The sequence below is a fragment of the Arachis hypogaea genome, chromosome 17 (assembly GCF_003086295.3).
Source record: "Arachis hypogaea cultivar Tifrunner chromosome 17, arahy.Tifrunner.gnm2.J5K5, whole genome shotgun sequence".
NCBI classification, from domain to species: Eukaryota; Viridiplantae; Streptophyta; class Magnoliopsida; order Fabales; family Fabaceae; genus Arachis; species Arachis hypogaea.
In genome coordinates this window covers 100,655,275-100,672,836 of record NC_092052.1, presented here as the reverse complement: position 1 = coordinate 100,672,836, position 17,562 = coordinate 100,655,275, and the positions used below count along the sequence as shown (strand labels likewise).

Here is a 17,562-nt window from a genome sequence, read left to right as displayed (position 1 = left end):
TGTAGCCTGATTTTTCTCCATTTGCTTGGTTAATTCAGCCAGTTGCTTGGTGATCATCTTGTTATGGGCCAGGATTGCATCCATGTGGTTCAATTCTAAGACTCTCCTGTTGTTGTTCCTATCTGAGGCATAAAAATACTCATTGTCAGCCACTGTCTCTATAACATCAATGGCCTCTTCAATGGTCTTCTTCTTGTTTAGGGAACCTCCAGATGAGTGATCTATAGCTTTCCTTGATTCACAATTCAGCCCTTCATAGAAGATGTGAATTTGCACCCACTCATTAAACATGTTAGGGGGCATTTCTTTGTCAAATCTTTGAATCTCTCCCAGGCTTCATAAAGAGTTTCACCATCCTGCTGTCTGAATGTCTGCACTTTAGTTCTTAGCATGTTTACTCTTTGTGGAGGGTAGAACCTTGTTAAGGATCTGCTCATTACATCTTCCCAGGTGGTCAAACTTTCCTTCAGAAATGACTCTAGCCATTTTAATGCTTTGTCCCTCAAAGAAAATGGAAACAGTAGCAATCTATAAGTGTCAGGATGAACACCATTAGATTTAACCGTGTCACATATCCTTTGGAATTCAGTGAGATGCTCATTTGGATCCTCTTGTGCACTTCCACCAAAGGAACAGTTATTCTGGACAAGAGTTATGAGCTGAGGCTTTAATTCGAATTTGTTAGCATGGATAGTTGGCCTCTGAATGCTGCTACCACAATTTCCTGGATTTGGGTTGATGTATGATCCCAAGACTCTCCTCTCTTGTCCAGCAGGGTTAGCTCCACCTCTTCTGGCATGGTTATTCAACTCTTCTTCATTATGGTTTTTCATATCATCCTCCATGGTTATATCAAAGTATTCCTCCTCTTCTTCTGCACCAACAAACCTCTTTCCTCTTACTTCCCTCCTTAATCTCAGGAAGGTTCTTTTCGGTTCACTATCAAATGAGGTTAAAATTTCCTTTCTCCTACCTGTCATACAATGAACAAGTACAAGAAACAGTAAGTGTAGAGTCTACTAAAACAGAGTATAGTTAGTGTGGTTAGAGCAATTTATCAAATGGTTAGTAGGTTAGCTTGCTCGAAAGTAAAAAAGTAAGAGAAATTAAAAAGAAATAACCAAAAATTGCAGCAAATGAAAAGGAACAGCTGAAATTAAAATTAAATAAATCAAACAAAAATAAAAGTGCTCAATCTAGTTATCCTTCAATTTAGTAATTGTCAATACAAAACCAATCCCTGGCAACGGCACCATAAACTTGATACGTAAAAACTGCCTCTCAACAATTTTCTTATCGGTAAGTGTACCGGATTGTCGTCAAGTAAAAACTCACAAAAGAGTGAGCTTGAATCCCACGGGGATTGGTTGGTTGATCAATGTTAATTGAAGAATTGCTCTAGTTGAGCAGAATCGGAATTGAAATTGGGATTGCAGAAAATAAAATTGGCGGGAAACTTAAATTGCAAGAAATTAAAGAAGCAGAAAGTTAAATTGCAGGTAATTAAAGGGCAGAAGCTTAAATTGCAAGAAAGTAAATGGGACGGAGAAATTAGCATGAAATTAAAGAGCAGAAAGTAAATAGAATGGGTAGATCAGAGAATGGGGAATTCATTGGGTTCAGGAGATGCACAATTCTCCGGATCAAATTCATTTTCATCTCTTCCGCAATCAATGCATTCATTAATCTCCTTGGTAATCTTAAGTGATTGGATCCCAATTCCTTGGCTCACCAATCTCTCTAAGCATGAACAATTGACCAATTCCTTGATTTAAGTGCTCATGGGAAGAGATGAAGTTTGGTCACTAATTATACCACACAAATTCATAGATCAAAGTATTGGTAGGATTACATGTCACTATATCCATCCAACCCCCAATCTAATCCAATGTGAGAAAGCATTTCTAGCATGATCTCCTCATTCCTCTTCCAAGGTTCCGAGGAGATCCAATTATGAATAGCTTCTTTCCCAAGAAAACTATCCAATTGGATGAAGAACAAAAGCTTTCTAGCAAAATCAAGAGAAAAGTAAGAAGAAGATGAATGAAAACTATATTGATCCATTGAATTACACAGAGCTCCCTAACCCAATGAAAGGGGTTTAGTTGTTCATAGCTGTCAAAATGGAAATTGGAATTGTAAAATACATTATAAAATTAAAAGTGCAGTAAGTGTAAGATTTCCCAAAATTGGAAAAGAGGTCCTTCTAACTTCAATTCTAAGCTATTTATACACTTTCTTCCATTGATCTTCAAGCCTTAAATTGGGCTTTTGGCCTTGATGGTATTGGGTTGCAAATGGCTTCAATTGGTTGTCCTTGGTGTTGAGAAGAAATCTATATAAAATTTGAATCATGATGCTTCACGTTTGAGTCAACGTTTGACTGCCAACGTTGACTCAAACGCCATATAGAACTAAACCAGCAAACCAGAAAGCTTGCTGTCATTAGCGTTTGACTCAACATCAGAGGGCCAACGTCAGCTAACCCACGCGTACGCGTACCGTGCGCTTCCACGCAAAAGCGCCATAAATGCTCATCCACGCGTACGCGTACTGTACACTTACGTGTGGATGCCAGATTTTCATTTTACAATTTTAAAAGGAAGCAGGAGACGTTGGCCTCAACATTGGACCTCCAACATTCCCTCCAACGTTGGCATTTTCACGCGTATGTGTACCGTGCACTTCCATGCAAAATGGTCAAAATGTTTATTCATGCGTATGCGTATTGTACGTGATGAGCGGATTATTTATACGCTTTTTGGCATTGTTTTTAGGTAGTTTTTTGTATGTTTTAGTTAGTTTTTATTATATTTTTATTAGTTTTTAAATAACAATCACATTTCTGGACTTTACTATGAGTTTGTGTGTTTTTCTGTGATTTCAGGTATTTTCTGGCTGAAATTGAGGGACCTGAGCAAAAATCTGATTCAGAGGCTGAAAAAGGACTACAGATGCTGTTGGATTCTGACCTCCCTGCCCTCGAAGTGGATTTTCTGGAGCTACAGAAGCCCAATTAGCGTGCTCTCAATTGCGTTGGAAAGTAGACATCCTGGGCTTTCCGGCAATAGATAATAGTCCATATTTTTCTCGAGATTTGATGGCCCAAAACTGCGTTCCAAATCAGTATAAAAATTCTGGCGTCAAAACGCTAGAACTGGCATAAAAGCTGGAATTAAACACCCAAACTGGCACAAAAGCTGGCGTTTAACTCCAAGAAAAGTCTCTACATGTAAAAGCTTCAATGCTCAGCCCAAGCACACACCAAGTGGGTCCGGAAGTGGATCTCTGCATTAATTACCTATTTTTGTAAATCCTAGGCTACTAGTTCTCTATAAATAGGACCTTTTGCTATTATATTTTCATCTTTTAATCATCTTTTAATCATGCTTTGATGATTGAACCCTCTTTGGGAGGCTGGCCATTCGGCCATGCCTAGACATTCTTTTATTTATGTATTTTCAACGGTGGAGTTTCTACACACTATAGATTAAGGTGTGAAGCTCTGCTGTTCTTCATGAATCAATGCAAAGTACTATTATTTTTCTATTCAACTCAAGCCTATTTCTTCTCCAAGATATTCATTCGCACACAAGAACCTGATGAATGTGATGATTATATGACACTCATCACTATTCTCACCTATGAACGCGTGCCTGACAACCACTTCCGTTCTACATGCAAACAAGCTTGAATGTGTATCTCTTGGGTTTCTAATCTAAGATTAAAACCTTCGTGGTATAGGCTAGAATTATTGGCGGCCATTCCTGAGATCCGGAAAGTCTAAACCTTGTCTGTGGTATTCCGAGTAGGATCTGGGAAGGGATGACTGTGATGAGCTTCAAACTCGCGAGTGTTGGGCGTAGTGACAGACGCAAAAGGATCAATGGATCCTATTCCAACATGATCGAGAACCAACAGCTGATTAGCCGTGCGGTAACAGCGCATTTGGACCATTTTCACTGAGAGGACCGGAGGTAGCCGTTGACAACGGTGAAACCCAACATACATCTTGCCATGGAAAGGAGTATGAATGATTGGATGAAGACAATAGGAAAGCAGAAGTTCAGGAGGAACAAAGCATCTTCATACGCTTATCTGAAATTCTCACCAATGAATTACATAAGTATCTCTATCTTATTTTATATTTTATTTATCTTTTAATTATCAATTCTCCATAACCATTTGAATCTACCTGACTGAGATTTACAAGATGACCATAGCTTGCTTCAAGCCGACAATCTCCGTGGGATCGACCCATACTCACGTAAGATTTATTACTTGGACGACCCAGTGCACTTGCTGGTTAGTTGTGCGGAGTTGTGACAAAGAGTTGAGATTACAATTGTGCGTACCAAGTTGTTAGCGCCATTGAAGATCACAATTTCGTGCACCAAGTTTTTGGCACCGTTGCCGGGGATTGTTCGAGTTTGGACAACTGACGATTCATCTTGTTGCTTAGATTAGGTAACTTTATTTTATTTTTATTCTTCAGAATTTTTAAGAATGAATTCTAGAGTTTCAGATAATGTTTTTATCATCACAAAAGCTGATTGATTCTCATCAATTTGGCTGTTGTATGTAATTGGTGCACGAAATTGCGATCATCAACAATGGCGCCAAAGACTTAGTGCTCTCAAACGTGAATCACACTTTGTCACAACTTCGCACAACTAACCAGCAAGTGCACTGGGTCGTCCAAGTAATAAACCTTACGTGAGTAAGGGTCGATCCCACGGAGATTGTCGGCCTGAAGCAAGCTATGGTCACCTTGTAAATCTCAGTTAGGCGGATTCAAATGGTTATGGTGAATTGATAATAAAAATATAAATAAAATATAAACTATGATAGAGATACTTATGTAATTCATTGGTGAGAATTTCAGATAAGCGTATAGAGATGCTTTCGTTCCTCCTGAACCTCTGCTTTCCTCCTGTCTTCATCCAATCATTCCTACTCCCTTCCATGGCAAGCTGTATGTTGGGCATCACCGTTGTCAGTGGCTACATCCCGTCCTCTCTGTGAAAATGGTCCAATGCGCTGTCACTGCATGGCTAATCATCTGTCGGTTCTCGATCATACTGGAATAGGATTTACTATCCTTTTGCGTCTGTCACTACGCCCAGCACTCGCGAGTTTGAAGCTCGTCACAGCCATCCCTTCCCAGATCCTACTCGGAATACCACAGACAAGGTTTAGACTTTTCAGATCTCAGGAATTGCCATCCATGGGTTCTAACTTATACCACGAAGACTTTAATATCTCGGACTCGGTCCTCTGTATTAGATATCTAAGAGATACTCATTCTATCTCATCTTCATGTAGAACGGAAGTGGTTGTCAGGCACGCGTTTATAGGTGAGAATGGTGATGAGCGTCACATAATCATCACATTCATCATGTTCTTGGGTGAGAATGAATATTTTAGAATAGGAATAAGCTTGAATTGAATAGAAAAACAATAGTACTTTGCATTAATTCATGAGGAACAGCAGAGCTCCACACCTTAATCTATGGTGTGTAGAAACTCTACCGTTGAAAATACATAAGAACAAGGTCCAGGCATGGCTGAATGGCCAGCCCCCTGAACATGATCAAAGGATCAAAAGATAATCCAAAAGATTCTAAATACAATAGTAAAAAGTCCTATTTATACTAAACTAGTTACTAGGGTTTACAGAAATGAGTAAATGATGCAGAAATCCACTTCTGGGGCCCACTTGGTGTGTGCTTGAGCTGAGCATTGAGCTTTACATGTGTAGAGGTCTTCCTTGGAGTTGAATGCCAGTTTGTAACCTGTTTCTGGCGTTTAACTCCACTTTGCAACCTGTTTCTGGCGTTTAACTCCAGAATGCAACATGGAACTGGCGTTGAACGCCAGTTTGCGTCATTTAAACTCGAGCAAAGTATGAACTATTATATATTGCTGGAAAGCCCTGGATGTCTACTTTCCAACGAAATTGAGAGAGCGCCATTTGGAGTTCTGTAGCTCCAGAAAATCCACTTTGAGTGTAGGAAGGTCAGAATCCAATAGCATCTGCAGTCCTTCTTCAACCTCTGAATCTGATTTTTGCTCAAGTCCCTCAATTTCAGCCAGAAAATACCTAAAATCACAGAAAAACACACAAACTCATAGTAAAGTCCAGAAATATGAATTTTATTTAAAAACTAATAAAAATATACTAAAAACTAACTAAATCATACTAAAAACTATGTAAAAACAATGCCAAAAAGCGTATAAATTATCCGCTCATCACAACACCAAACTTAAATTGTTGCTTATCCCCAAGCAACTAAAAATCAAATAGGATAAAAAGAAGAGAATATACTATAAATTCCAAAATATCAATGAGACTTAGCTCCAATCAGATGAGCGGGACTAGTAGCTTTTTGCCTCTTAAATAGTTTTGGCATCTCACTTTATCCTTTGAAGTTCAGAATGATTGGCATCTATAGGAATTTAGAATTTAGATAGTATTATTGATTCTCCTAGTTCAGTATGTTGATTCTTGAACACAGCTACTTTATGAGTCTTGGCCGTGGCCCTAAGCACTTTATTTTCCAGTATTATCACCGGATACATAAATGCCACAGACACATAACTAGGTGAACCTTTTTAGATTGTGACTCAGCTTTGCTAAAGTCCCTAATTAGAGGTGTCCAGGGTTCTTAAGCATACTCTTTTTTCTTTTGCTTTGGATCTTGACTTTAACCGCTCAGTCTCAAGTTTTCACCTGACACCTTCACGCCACAAGCACATGGTTAGGGACAGCTTGGTTTAGCCGCTTAGACCAGGATTTTATTCCTTTAGGCCCTCCTATCCGCTGATGCTCAAAGCCTTGGATCCTTTTTATTACCCTTGCCTTTTGGTTTTAAGGGCTATTGGCTTTTTCTGCTTGCTTTTTCTTTTTCCCCTTTTTTTCGCATTTTTCTCTTTTTTTTTCCTGCAAGCTTTTGTATTCACTGCTTTTTCTTGCTTCAAGAATCATTTTTATGATTTTTCAGATTATCAGATAACATGTCTCCTTTTTCATCATTCTTTCAAGAGCCAACATATTTAACATTCATAAACAACAAATTCAAAAGACATATGCACTGTTCAAGCATTCATTCAGAAAACAAGAAGTATTGTCACCACATCAAAATAATTAAACTAATTTCAAGGATGAATTCGAAACCATGTACTTCTTGTTCTTTTGTAATTAAAACATTTTTCATTTAAGAGAGGTGATGGATTCATAGGACATTCATAACTTTAAGGCATAGACACTTAAATACTAATGATCATGTAATCAGAGACAAACATAAAGCATAGTAAACAAAAAACAGGAAAATAAGAACAAGGAGATTAAGGAACGGGTCCACCATAGTGAGGGTGGCGTCTTCCTCTTCTTGAAGAACCAATGGTGTTCTTGAGCTCCTCTATGTCTCTTCCTTGTCTTTGTTGCTCCTCCCTCATAGCTCTTTGATCTTCTCTAATTTCATGGAGGATGATGGAGTGCTCTTGGTGCTCCATCCTTAGTTGTCCCATGTTGGAACTTAATTCCCCTAGGGAGGTGTTGATTTGCTTCCAATAGTTTTGTGGAGGAAAGTGCATCCCCTGAGGCATCTCAGGGATTTCATGATGAGGAATTTCCTCATGCTCTTGTTGAGATCCATGATCTCTTGTTTGTTCTATCCTTTTCTTAGTGATGGGCTTGTCGTCTTCAATGAGGATGTCTCCCTCTATGTCAATTCCAGCTGAATTGCAGAGGTGGCAAATGAGGTGAGAAAAGGCTAACCTTGCCAAAGTGGAGGACTTGTCAGCCACCTTGTAGAGTTCTTGAGGTATAATCTCATGAACTTCCACTTCCTCCCCGATCATGATACTATGGATCATGATGGCCCGGTCTATAGTAACTTCAGACCGGTTGCTAGTAGGAATGATTGAGCGTTGAATAAACTCCAACCATCCTCTAGCTACAGGTTTAAGGTCCAATCTTCTTAATTGAACCGGTTTGCGTCTTGAGTCAACCTTCCATTGAGCTCCTTCTACACATATATCCATGAGGACTTGGTCCAACCTTTGATCAAAGTTGACCCTTCTAGTGTAGGGGCGTGCGTTTTCTTCCATCATTGGCAAGTTGAATGCCAGCCTTACATTTTCTGGACTGAAATCTAAGTATTTCCCCCAAACCATGGTGAGCCAATGCTTTGGATTTGGGTTCACACTTTGATCATGGTTCCTAGTGATCTATGCGTTTGCATAGAACTCTTGAACCATTAAGATCCCGACTTGTTGAATGGGGTTGGTGAAAACTTCACAACCTCTTCTTTGGATCTCAAGTCGGATCTCCGAATACTCATTCTTTTTGAGCTTGAAAGGAACCTCAGGGATCACTTTTTTCTCGGCCACAACTTCATAGAAGTGGTCTTGATGGACCTTTGAGATGAATCTCTCCATCTTCCATGGCTCAGAGGTGGAAGCAATTGCCTTCCCTTTCCTCTTTCTTGAGGTTTCTCTGGCCTTAGGTGCCATTAATGGTTATGGAAAAACAAAAAGCAATGCTTTTTACCATACCAAACTTAAAATGTTTGCTCGTCCCCGAGCAAAAGAAGAAAGAAAGAAGGAGAAAAAGAAAAAGAATGGAGGAGAGGGAGAAAGGTGTGTATTCGGCCAAGAGAAGAAGAAAAGGTTGTGTTGCGTGAAAATGAAGAAGGAATGAAGGGTTTATATAGGGGTGGGGTGGGGGTTAGGGTTCGGCCATTAGGGTTGGGTTTGGGAGGGAAAAGAGTTTGAATTTTGGAGGTAGGTGGGGTTTATGGGGAAGAGTGGATGGATGTGAATGGTGAAGAGGTGATGGGGAAGAGTGATTGAGGTGATTGTTGAAGGGTATTTAGGGAAGAGAGTTATGAAAAGGTGTGAAGAGGAGAGAAGAAGTGGTGGGGATCCTGTGGGGTCCATAGATCTAGTGGGGCCAAGGACTTAATATCCCTGCTCCAATTAGGCGTGTAAAACGCCCTTGCTATGCAATCCTGGCATTTAACGCCAGACTGCTGCTTGTTTCTGGCGTTAAACGCCCAAATATAGCCTGTTTCTGGCATTTAATGCTAGATAGTTGCTTGTTTCTGGCATTAAACGCCAGCTTGGTGCTTGTTTCTGGCGTTAAACGCCAGACAGATGCTTGTTTCTGGCGTTTAAATGCTAGAATGCTCCTCCTCCAAGGTGTGCTATTTTTTCATTCTGTTTTTTATTTTTCAGTAGTTTTTGTGACTCCACATGATCATCAACCTAATAAAAAATGAAATAACAAAAAGAAAATAAAATAGATATGATTAAATAACATTGGGTTGCCTCCCAACAAGCGCTTCTTTAATGTCAATAGCTTGACAGTGAGCTCTCATGGAGCCTCACAGATAATCAGAGCAAGGTTGGAACCTCCCAACACCAAACTTAGAGTTTGAATGTGGGGGTTCAACACCAAACTTAGAGTTTGGTTGTGGCCTCCCAACACCAAACTTAGAGTTTAACTGTGGGGGCTTTGGTTGACTCTGTAGTGAGAGAAGCTTTTCATGCTTCCTCTCCATGGTTACAGAAGGAGAGCCTTGAGTTTTAAATACAAGATAGTCCTTATTCAGTTGAAGGACCAACTCTCCTCTGTCCACATCAATCACAGCTTTTGCTGTGGCTAGGAAGGGTCTTCCAAGGATGATGGATTCATCCTCATCCTTCCCAGTGTCTAGGATTATGAAATCAGCAGGGATGTAAAGGCCTTCAACCTTTACTAACACGTCCTCTACTTGTCCATAAGCCTGTTTTCTTGAGTTGTCTGCCATCTCTAATGAGATTCTGGCAGCTTGCACCTTAAAGATCCCAAGTTTCTCCATTACAGAGAGTGGCATTAAGTTTATTCCTGACCCTAGGTCACACAGAGCCTTCTCAAAGGTCATGGTGACTATGTTACAGGGAATTAGGAATTTACCGGGATCTTGTTTCTTTTGAGGTAATTTCTGCCTATCCAATGCATTCAGTTCATTGGTGAGCAATGGAAGTTCATCTTCCCAAGTCTCATTACCAAATAATTTGGCATTCAGCTTCATGATTGCACCAAGGTATTTGGCAACTTGCTCTTCAGTAACGTCTTCATTCTCTTCAGAAGAAGAATACTCATCAGAGCTCATGAAGGGCAGAAGGAGGTTCAATGGAATCTCTATGGTCTCTAGAAGAGCCTCAGATTCCTTTGGTTCCTCAAAGGAAAACTCCTTATTGGTCACTGAACGTCCCAGGAGGTCTTCCTCACTAGGATTCACGTCCTCCTCCTCCTCTTTGGGTTCGGCCACACCAAGTAAGGTAATGGCCTTGCACTCTCTTTTTGGATTCCCTTCTGTATTGCTTGGGAGAGTACTAGGAGGAGTTTCAGTGACCCTTTTACTCAGCTGGCCCACTTGTACCTCCAAATTTCTAATGGAGGACCTTGTTTCATTCATGAAACTTAGAGTGGCCTTAGATAGATCAGAGACTATATTTGCTAAGCTAGATGGATTCTGCTCAGAATTCTCTGTCTGTTGCTGAGTGGATGATGGAAAAGGTTTGCTATTGCTAAACCTGTTTCTTCCACCATTATTAAAGCCTTGTTGGGGCTTTTGTTGATCCTTCCATGAGAAATTTGGATGATTTCTCCATGAGGGATTATAGGTATTTCCATAGGATTCACCCATGTAATTCACCTCTGCTATTACAGGGTTCTCAGGATCATAAGCTTCTTCTTCAGAAGATGCCTCCATAGTACTGTTGGATGATTCCTTCAATCCATTCAGACTCTGAGAGATCATATTGACTTGCTGAGTCAATATTTTGTTCTGAGCCAATATGACATTCAGAGTATCAATTTCAAGAACTCTCTTCCTCAGAGGTGTCACATTACTCACATGATTCCTTTCAGAAGTGTACATGAACTGGTTATTTGCAACCATGTCAATGAGTTCCTGAGCTTCTGCAGGCGTTTTCTTTAGGTGAATGGATCCACCTACAGAATGGTCCAATGACATCTTAGATAATTCAGACAGCCCATCATAGAATATATCCAGGATGGTCCATTCTGAAAGCATGTCAGAAGGACACTTTTTGGTCAGTTGCTTGTATCTCTCCCAAGCTTCATAGAGGGATTCACCTTCTTTTTGTCTGAAGGTTTGAACATCCACTCTAAGCTTACTAAGCTTTTGAGGAGGAAAGAACTTGGCTAAGAAAGCCGTGACCAGCTTATCCCAAGAGTTCAGGCTATCTTTAGGTTGAGAGTCCAACCATATTCTAGCTCTGTCTCTTACAGCAAACAGGAAAATCATGAGCCTGTAGACCTCGGGATCAACCCTATTAGTCTTAACAGTATCACAGATCTGCAAGAATTCAGTTAAGAACTGAAAAGGATCTTCTGATGGAAGTCCATGAAACTTGCAGTTCTGTTGCATCAGAGAAACTAATTGAGGTTTAAGCTCAAAATTGTTTGCTCCAATGGCAGGGATTGAGATGCTTCTTCCATGTAAGTTGGAATTTGGTGCAGTAAAGTCACCAAGCATCTTCCTTGCATTGTTATTATTTTCGGCCATGTCTACTCCTTTTTCGAAAATTTAAGTAAAGTCCTCTTCAGAGTGTTGTGTTTTAGCTTCTCTTAGCTTCCTCTTCAGAGTCCTTTCTGGTTCCGGATCAACTTCAACAAGAATGTTCTTGTCCTTGCTCCTGCTCATGTGAAAAAGAAGAGAACACAAAAGAGAATATGGAATCCTCTATGTCACAGTATAGAGATTCTTTATATAAGTGTAAGAAGAGAAGAGTAGCAAAGAGAAAAAGATAAGAATCCAAACACAGGAGAGAGGAATGGGTTCGAATTCTTGAGTGAAAGAGGGGTGTTAGTAGATGAATAAATAAACAGAAGGGGATGAGAGATGAGAGAATTCGAAAATTAATTGAAAAGAACAGAAAAATATTTTTGTTTTTAATTTAAAATTAAAAATTAAAATTCGAAAATAAGAAAAGAAATAAAATTAAAATTTAAAAATAATTAGTTAATTAAAATTGAGTTTTGAAAAAGAGGAAGGTGATTTTTGAAAATTAGAGAGAATTAGTTAGGTAGTTTTGAAAAAGATAAGAATCAAACAAAAAGATAGGATTAATTTGAAAAAGATTTGAAAATCAATTTGAAAAGATAAGAGGTTAGAAAAGATTTTGAAATTGATTTTGAAAAAGATGTGATTGAAACTTATTTTGAAAAAAGATTTGAAAAATAAATTTAAAAAGATTTGATTTTGAAAATTAAAGTTGATTACTTGACTAACAAGAAACTAAAAAGATATGATTTAGAATTTAAAGATTGAACCTTTCTTAATAGGCAAGTAACAACTTAAAATTTTTTTGAATCAATCACATTAATTACTAGTAAAGATTTTGAAATTATGAAACAAAATAAGAAAAAGATTTTTGAAAATAAAATTGAAATTTTCGAAAATATGAAAGAAAAAGTGAAAAAGATTTGAAAAAGATAGAATTTTTTAAATTGAAAATTTGATTTGACTCATAAGAAACAGCTAGATTTTAAAAATTTTTGAAAAAGTCAACTCAAATATTCGAATTTTATGAGGAGAAAAGGGAAAGATATTTTTTTGATTTTTAAATTTTTAATGATGCAAGAGAAAAACATGAAAAAGACTCAATGCATGAAAGTTTTGGATCAAAACAAATGATGCATGCAAGAACACTATGAATGTCAAGATGAACACCAAGAACACTTTGAATGTCATGATGAACATCAAGAACTTATTTTTGAAAAATTTTCAAGAAAACAAAAACATGCAAGACACCAAACTTAAAAATTTTTAATGTTGAGACACTAACAAATTGAAAATGCATATGAAAAACAAGAAAAGACACCAAACAAAAAAATTTAAAGATCAAACAAAGAAATTCATCAAGAACAACTTGAAGATCATGAAGAACATATGCATGAGTTTTCGAAAATTTTAAGAAAAATTAAAAAGATGCAATTGACACCAAACTTAAAAATTTGACACAAGACTCACACAAGAAACACAATATTTTTGGTTTTTATGATTTTATTAAAAAAAATTTTTGTAATTTTTTGAAAATTAATTGGAAAAATAAAAATAAGGATTTCAAAATTTTTAATAGGAATTCCAGGAATCTTGCACTGTTAGTCTAAAGCTCCAGTCCAGGAATTAGACATGGCTTACTAGCCAGCCAAGCTTTCAGTGAAAGCTCCGGTCCAAAACACTAGACATGGCCAATGGCCAGCCAAGCTTTAGCAGGTACAAATCAGACATACAACAGCTGATACTTCATCCAATTTCATTCTATGCTGATAAGTGGAAGCCCCAGTACAAATGAATTAGACATGGCTTTACAGCCAGCCAGGCTTCAACATGCTTCATGAAACACTAGAATTCATTCTTAAAATTCTGAAGAAAAATATATTTTTGAAAATATTTATTTTTATTTTTTTCAAAAATAAGAATAATAAAAACAAAAAGCTTAAAATTAAAATAAAATTACCTAATCTGAGCAACAAGATGAACCGTCAGTTGTCCAAACTCGAACAATCCCCGGCAACGGTGCCAAAAACTTGGTGCACAAAATTGCGATCATCAACAATGGCGCCAAAGACTTGGTGCTCTCAAACGTGAATCACACTTTGTCACAACTTCGCACAACTAACCAACAAGTGCACTAGGTCATCCAAGTAATAAACCTTATGTGAGTAAGGGTCGATCCCACGGAGATTGTCGGCCTGAAGCAAGCTATGGTCACCTTGTAAATCTCAGTCAGGCGGATTCAAATGGTTATGGTGAATTGATAATAAAAATATAAATAAAATATAAACTATGATAGAGATACTTATGTAATTCATTGGTGAGAATTTCAGATAAGGGTATAGAGATGCTTTCGTTCCTCCTGAACCTCTGCTTTCCAGCTGCCTTCATCCAATCATTCCTACTCCCTTCCATGACATGCTATATGTTGGGCATCACCGTTGTCAGTGGCTACATCCCGTCCTCTCTGTGAAAATGGTCCAATGCACTGTCACTGCATGGCTAATCATCTGTCGGTTCTCGATCATACTGGAATAGGATTTACTATCCTTTTGCATCTGTCACTACGCCCAGCATTCGCGAGTTTGAAGCTCGTCACAGCCATTCCTTCCCGGATCCTACTCGGAATACCACAGACAAGGTTTAGACTTTCCGGATCTCAGGAATGGCCATCCATGGGTTCTAACTTATACCACGAAGACTCTAATATCTCGGACTCGGTCCCCTGTATTAGATATCTAAGAGATACTCATTCTATCTCATCTTCGTGTAAAACGGAAGTGGTTGTCAGGCACGCGTTCATAGGTGAGAATGGTGATGAGCGTCACATAATCATCACATTCATCATGTTCTTGGGTGCGAATGAATATCTTAGAATAGGAATAAGCTTGAATTGAATAGAAAAACAATAGTACTTTGCATTAATTCACGAGGAACAGCAGAGCTCCACACCTTAATCTATGGTGTGTAGAAACTCTACCGTTGAAAATACATAAGAACAAGGTCCAGGCATGGCTGAATGGCCAGCCCCCTGAACATGATCAAAGGATCAAAAGATAATCCAAAAGATTCTAAATACAATAGTAAAAAGTCCTATTTACACTAAACTAGTTACTAGGATTTACAGAAATGAGTAAATGATGCAGAAATCCACTTCTGAGGCCCACTTGGTGTGTGCTTGGGCTGAGCATTGAGGTTTACACGTGTAGAGGTCTTCCTTGGAGTTGAACGCCAGTTTGTAACCTGTTTCTGGCGTTTAACTCCACTTTGCAACCTGTTTCTGGCGTTTAACTCTAGAATGCAACATGGAACTGGCGTTGAACGCCAGTTTGCGTCATTTAAACTCGGACAAAGTATAGACTATTATATATTACTGGAAAGCCCTGGATGTCTACTTTCCAACGCAATTGAGAGCATGCCATTCAGAGTTCCGTAGCTCCAGAAAATCCACTTTGAGTGCAGGGAGGTCAGAATCCAACAGCATCTGCAGTCCTTCTTCAACCTCTAAATCTGATTTTTACTCAAGTCCCTCAATTTCAGCCAGAAAATACCTGAAATCACAGAAAAATACACAAACTCATAGTAAAGTCCAGAAATGTGAATTTTATTTAAAAACTAATAAAAATATACTAAAAACTAACTAAATCATACTAAAAACTATGTAAAAACAATGCCAAAAAGCGTATAAATTATCCGCTCATCAGTAATGTCCTGCTGAAGCTTGGCTAGCCATGTCTAATCTTTTTAGACTAAAGCTTTAGACTAACATTGCATGATTCCTGGAATTCTTATTAAGAATTTTGAAATCTTTATTTTCTTTTCCAAATAATTTTCGAAAAATTACAAAAAAAATTTATAAAATCATAAAACCAAAAATAATCTATGTTTCCTGTTTGAGTCTAGTGTCAATTTTTAAGTTTGGTGTCAATTGCATGTCTTTAATCTTCTTGCATTTTTCGAATATATGCGTTATGTTCTTCATTAATCTTCAAGTTGTTCTTGATGATTTCCTTGCTTTGATCTTTAAATTCTCTTGTTTTGTGTGTTTTGTTATTTTTCATATGCATTCTCAATTTGTTGTTGTCCCTAGTATACAAACTTATAAGTTTGGTGTCTTGAATGAATTATTTGTTTTGATCTTGATTTTCCATGATTAGTTTTATTTTATTGTTTCTCATCATTAAAAATTCAAAAAAAATTTCAAAATTATGTCTTTTCAAGTCAATAATACAGAGAATTGAAGATTTAGAACATGCAGCAGAGGAATTACACAGAAAAAGTTGGGCGTTCAAAATGCCCAGTGAGGAAGGAAAACTGGCGTTTAAACGCCATCCAGGGTACCTGGCTGGGCGTTAAACGCCCAAAAGGGTAGTATTTTGGGCGTTAAACGCCAAAATGGATACCATTCTGGGCGTTTAACGCCAGGATGGCACAAGAGGGAAGATTTTGTTTTCAATTCAAATCTTTTTCAAATTTTCATAATTTTTCAAAATCAAATCTTTTTCAGATCATATCTTTTCAATCATATCTTTTCAAAATCAAATCCTTTCCATTTTTTTTAGTATTTTCGAAAATCCTTGCTACAATTAATGATTTAATTCAAAATTTTCAAGTTGTTACTTGCCTATTAAGAAAGGATCAAATTTTAAATTCTAGAATCATGTCTTTTAATTTCTTGTTAGTCAAGTAATCAACTTTAATTTTAAAAATTTATTTTAAATTGATTTTCAATCATATCTTCTCAATCATATCTTCTCAATCACATCTTTTTCAAAATAATTTTCAATCATATCTTTTTTTTATTTCTGATTTCAAAATCTTTTTCAAAATTACTTAACTACTTTCTCAATTTTAATTTTCGAAAATCATCAATCAATTTTTTTCAAAATTTCTTTTAATTATTTCAAAATCTTTCAAAATTTAATTTCGAAAATTCTTTTCCCCCTTCTCACCTTCTTCTATTTAAGGGACTAGCACTCTTCCTTCATAGGGGATTCCATACTTTCTTCTCCTCTCTTTTATATGAGCAAGAGCAAGGACAAAGGCATTCTTGTTGAAGCTGATCCTGAACCTAAAAGGACCTTGAAGAGAAAGCTAAGAGAAGCTAAAGCACAACTCTCTGGAGAGGACCTAACAGAAATTTTCAAACAAGAAGAAGCCATGGCAGCCAAAAACAACAACAATGCCAACAATGCAAGGAAGGTGCTTGGTGACTTTACTGCACCTACTCCCGACTTCTATGGGAGAAGTATCTCTGTCCCTGCCATTGGAGCAAACAACTTTGAGCTGAAGCCTCAATTAGTTTCTCTAATGCAACAGAATTGCAAGTTTTATGGACTTCCATTGGAAGATCCTCATCAGTTCTTAGTTGAATTCTTGCAAATCTGTGACACTATCAAGACCAATGGGGTTGACCCTGAGGTCTACAGACTTATGCTCTTCCCTTTTTCTGTAAGAGACAGAGCTAGGATATGGTTAGATTCACAACCTAAGGAAAGCCTGAACTCTTGGGAAAAGCTGATCAGTGCTCTTCTGGCCAAATTCTTTCCACCTCAAAAATTGAGTAAGCTAAGAGTGGAGGTCCAGACCTTCAGATAGAAGGAAGGTGAATCCCTCTATGAAGCTTGGGAAAGATACAAGCAATTGATCAGAAGGTGTCCTTCTGACATGCTTTCTGAATGGAGCATCATAGGTATCTTCTATGATGGTCTGTCTGAACTGTCCAAGATGTCATTGGACAGCTCTGCTGGAGGATCTCTTCATCTGAAGAAGATGCCTGTAGAAGCTCAGGAACTCATTGAGATGGTTGCAAATAACCAATTCATGTACACTTCTGAAAGGAACCCTGTGAATAATGGGACAAATCAGAAGAAAGGAGTTCTTGAGATTGATACTCTGAATGCCATATTGGCTCAGAACAAAATATTGACTCAGCAAGTTAATATGATTTCTCAGAGTCTGTCTAGCATGCAAGCAGCAACAGGCA

At 37.9% G+C, this 17,562-nt stretch overlaps 2 non-coding genes across 2 annotated transcripts; both read left to right on the top strand.

Moving 5' to 3' along the window:
• The first annotated feature begins 285 nt into the window (after window positions 1-285).
• On the top strand, window positions 286-392 carry LOC112767897 (small nucleolar RNA R71). The gene has a single exon (XR_003185336.1). It is a non-coding gene; the product is annotated as a small nucleolar RNA R71 (small nucleolar RNA).
• A 10,689-nt stretch (window positions 393-11,081) lies between these two features.
• LOC112767865 (small nucleolar RNA R71) lies at window positions 11,082-11,189 on the top strand. Its single transcript, XR_003185305.1, has one exon. It is a non-coding gene; the product is annotated as a small nucleolar RNA R71 (small nucleolar RNA).
• The last annotated feature ends 6,373 nt before the right edge of the window (window positions 11,190-17,562 follow it).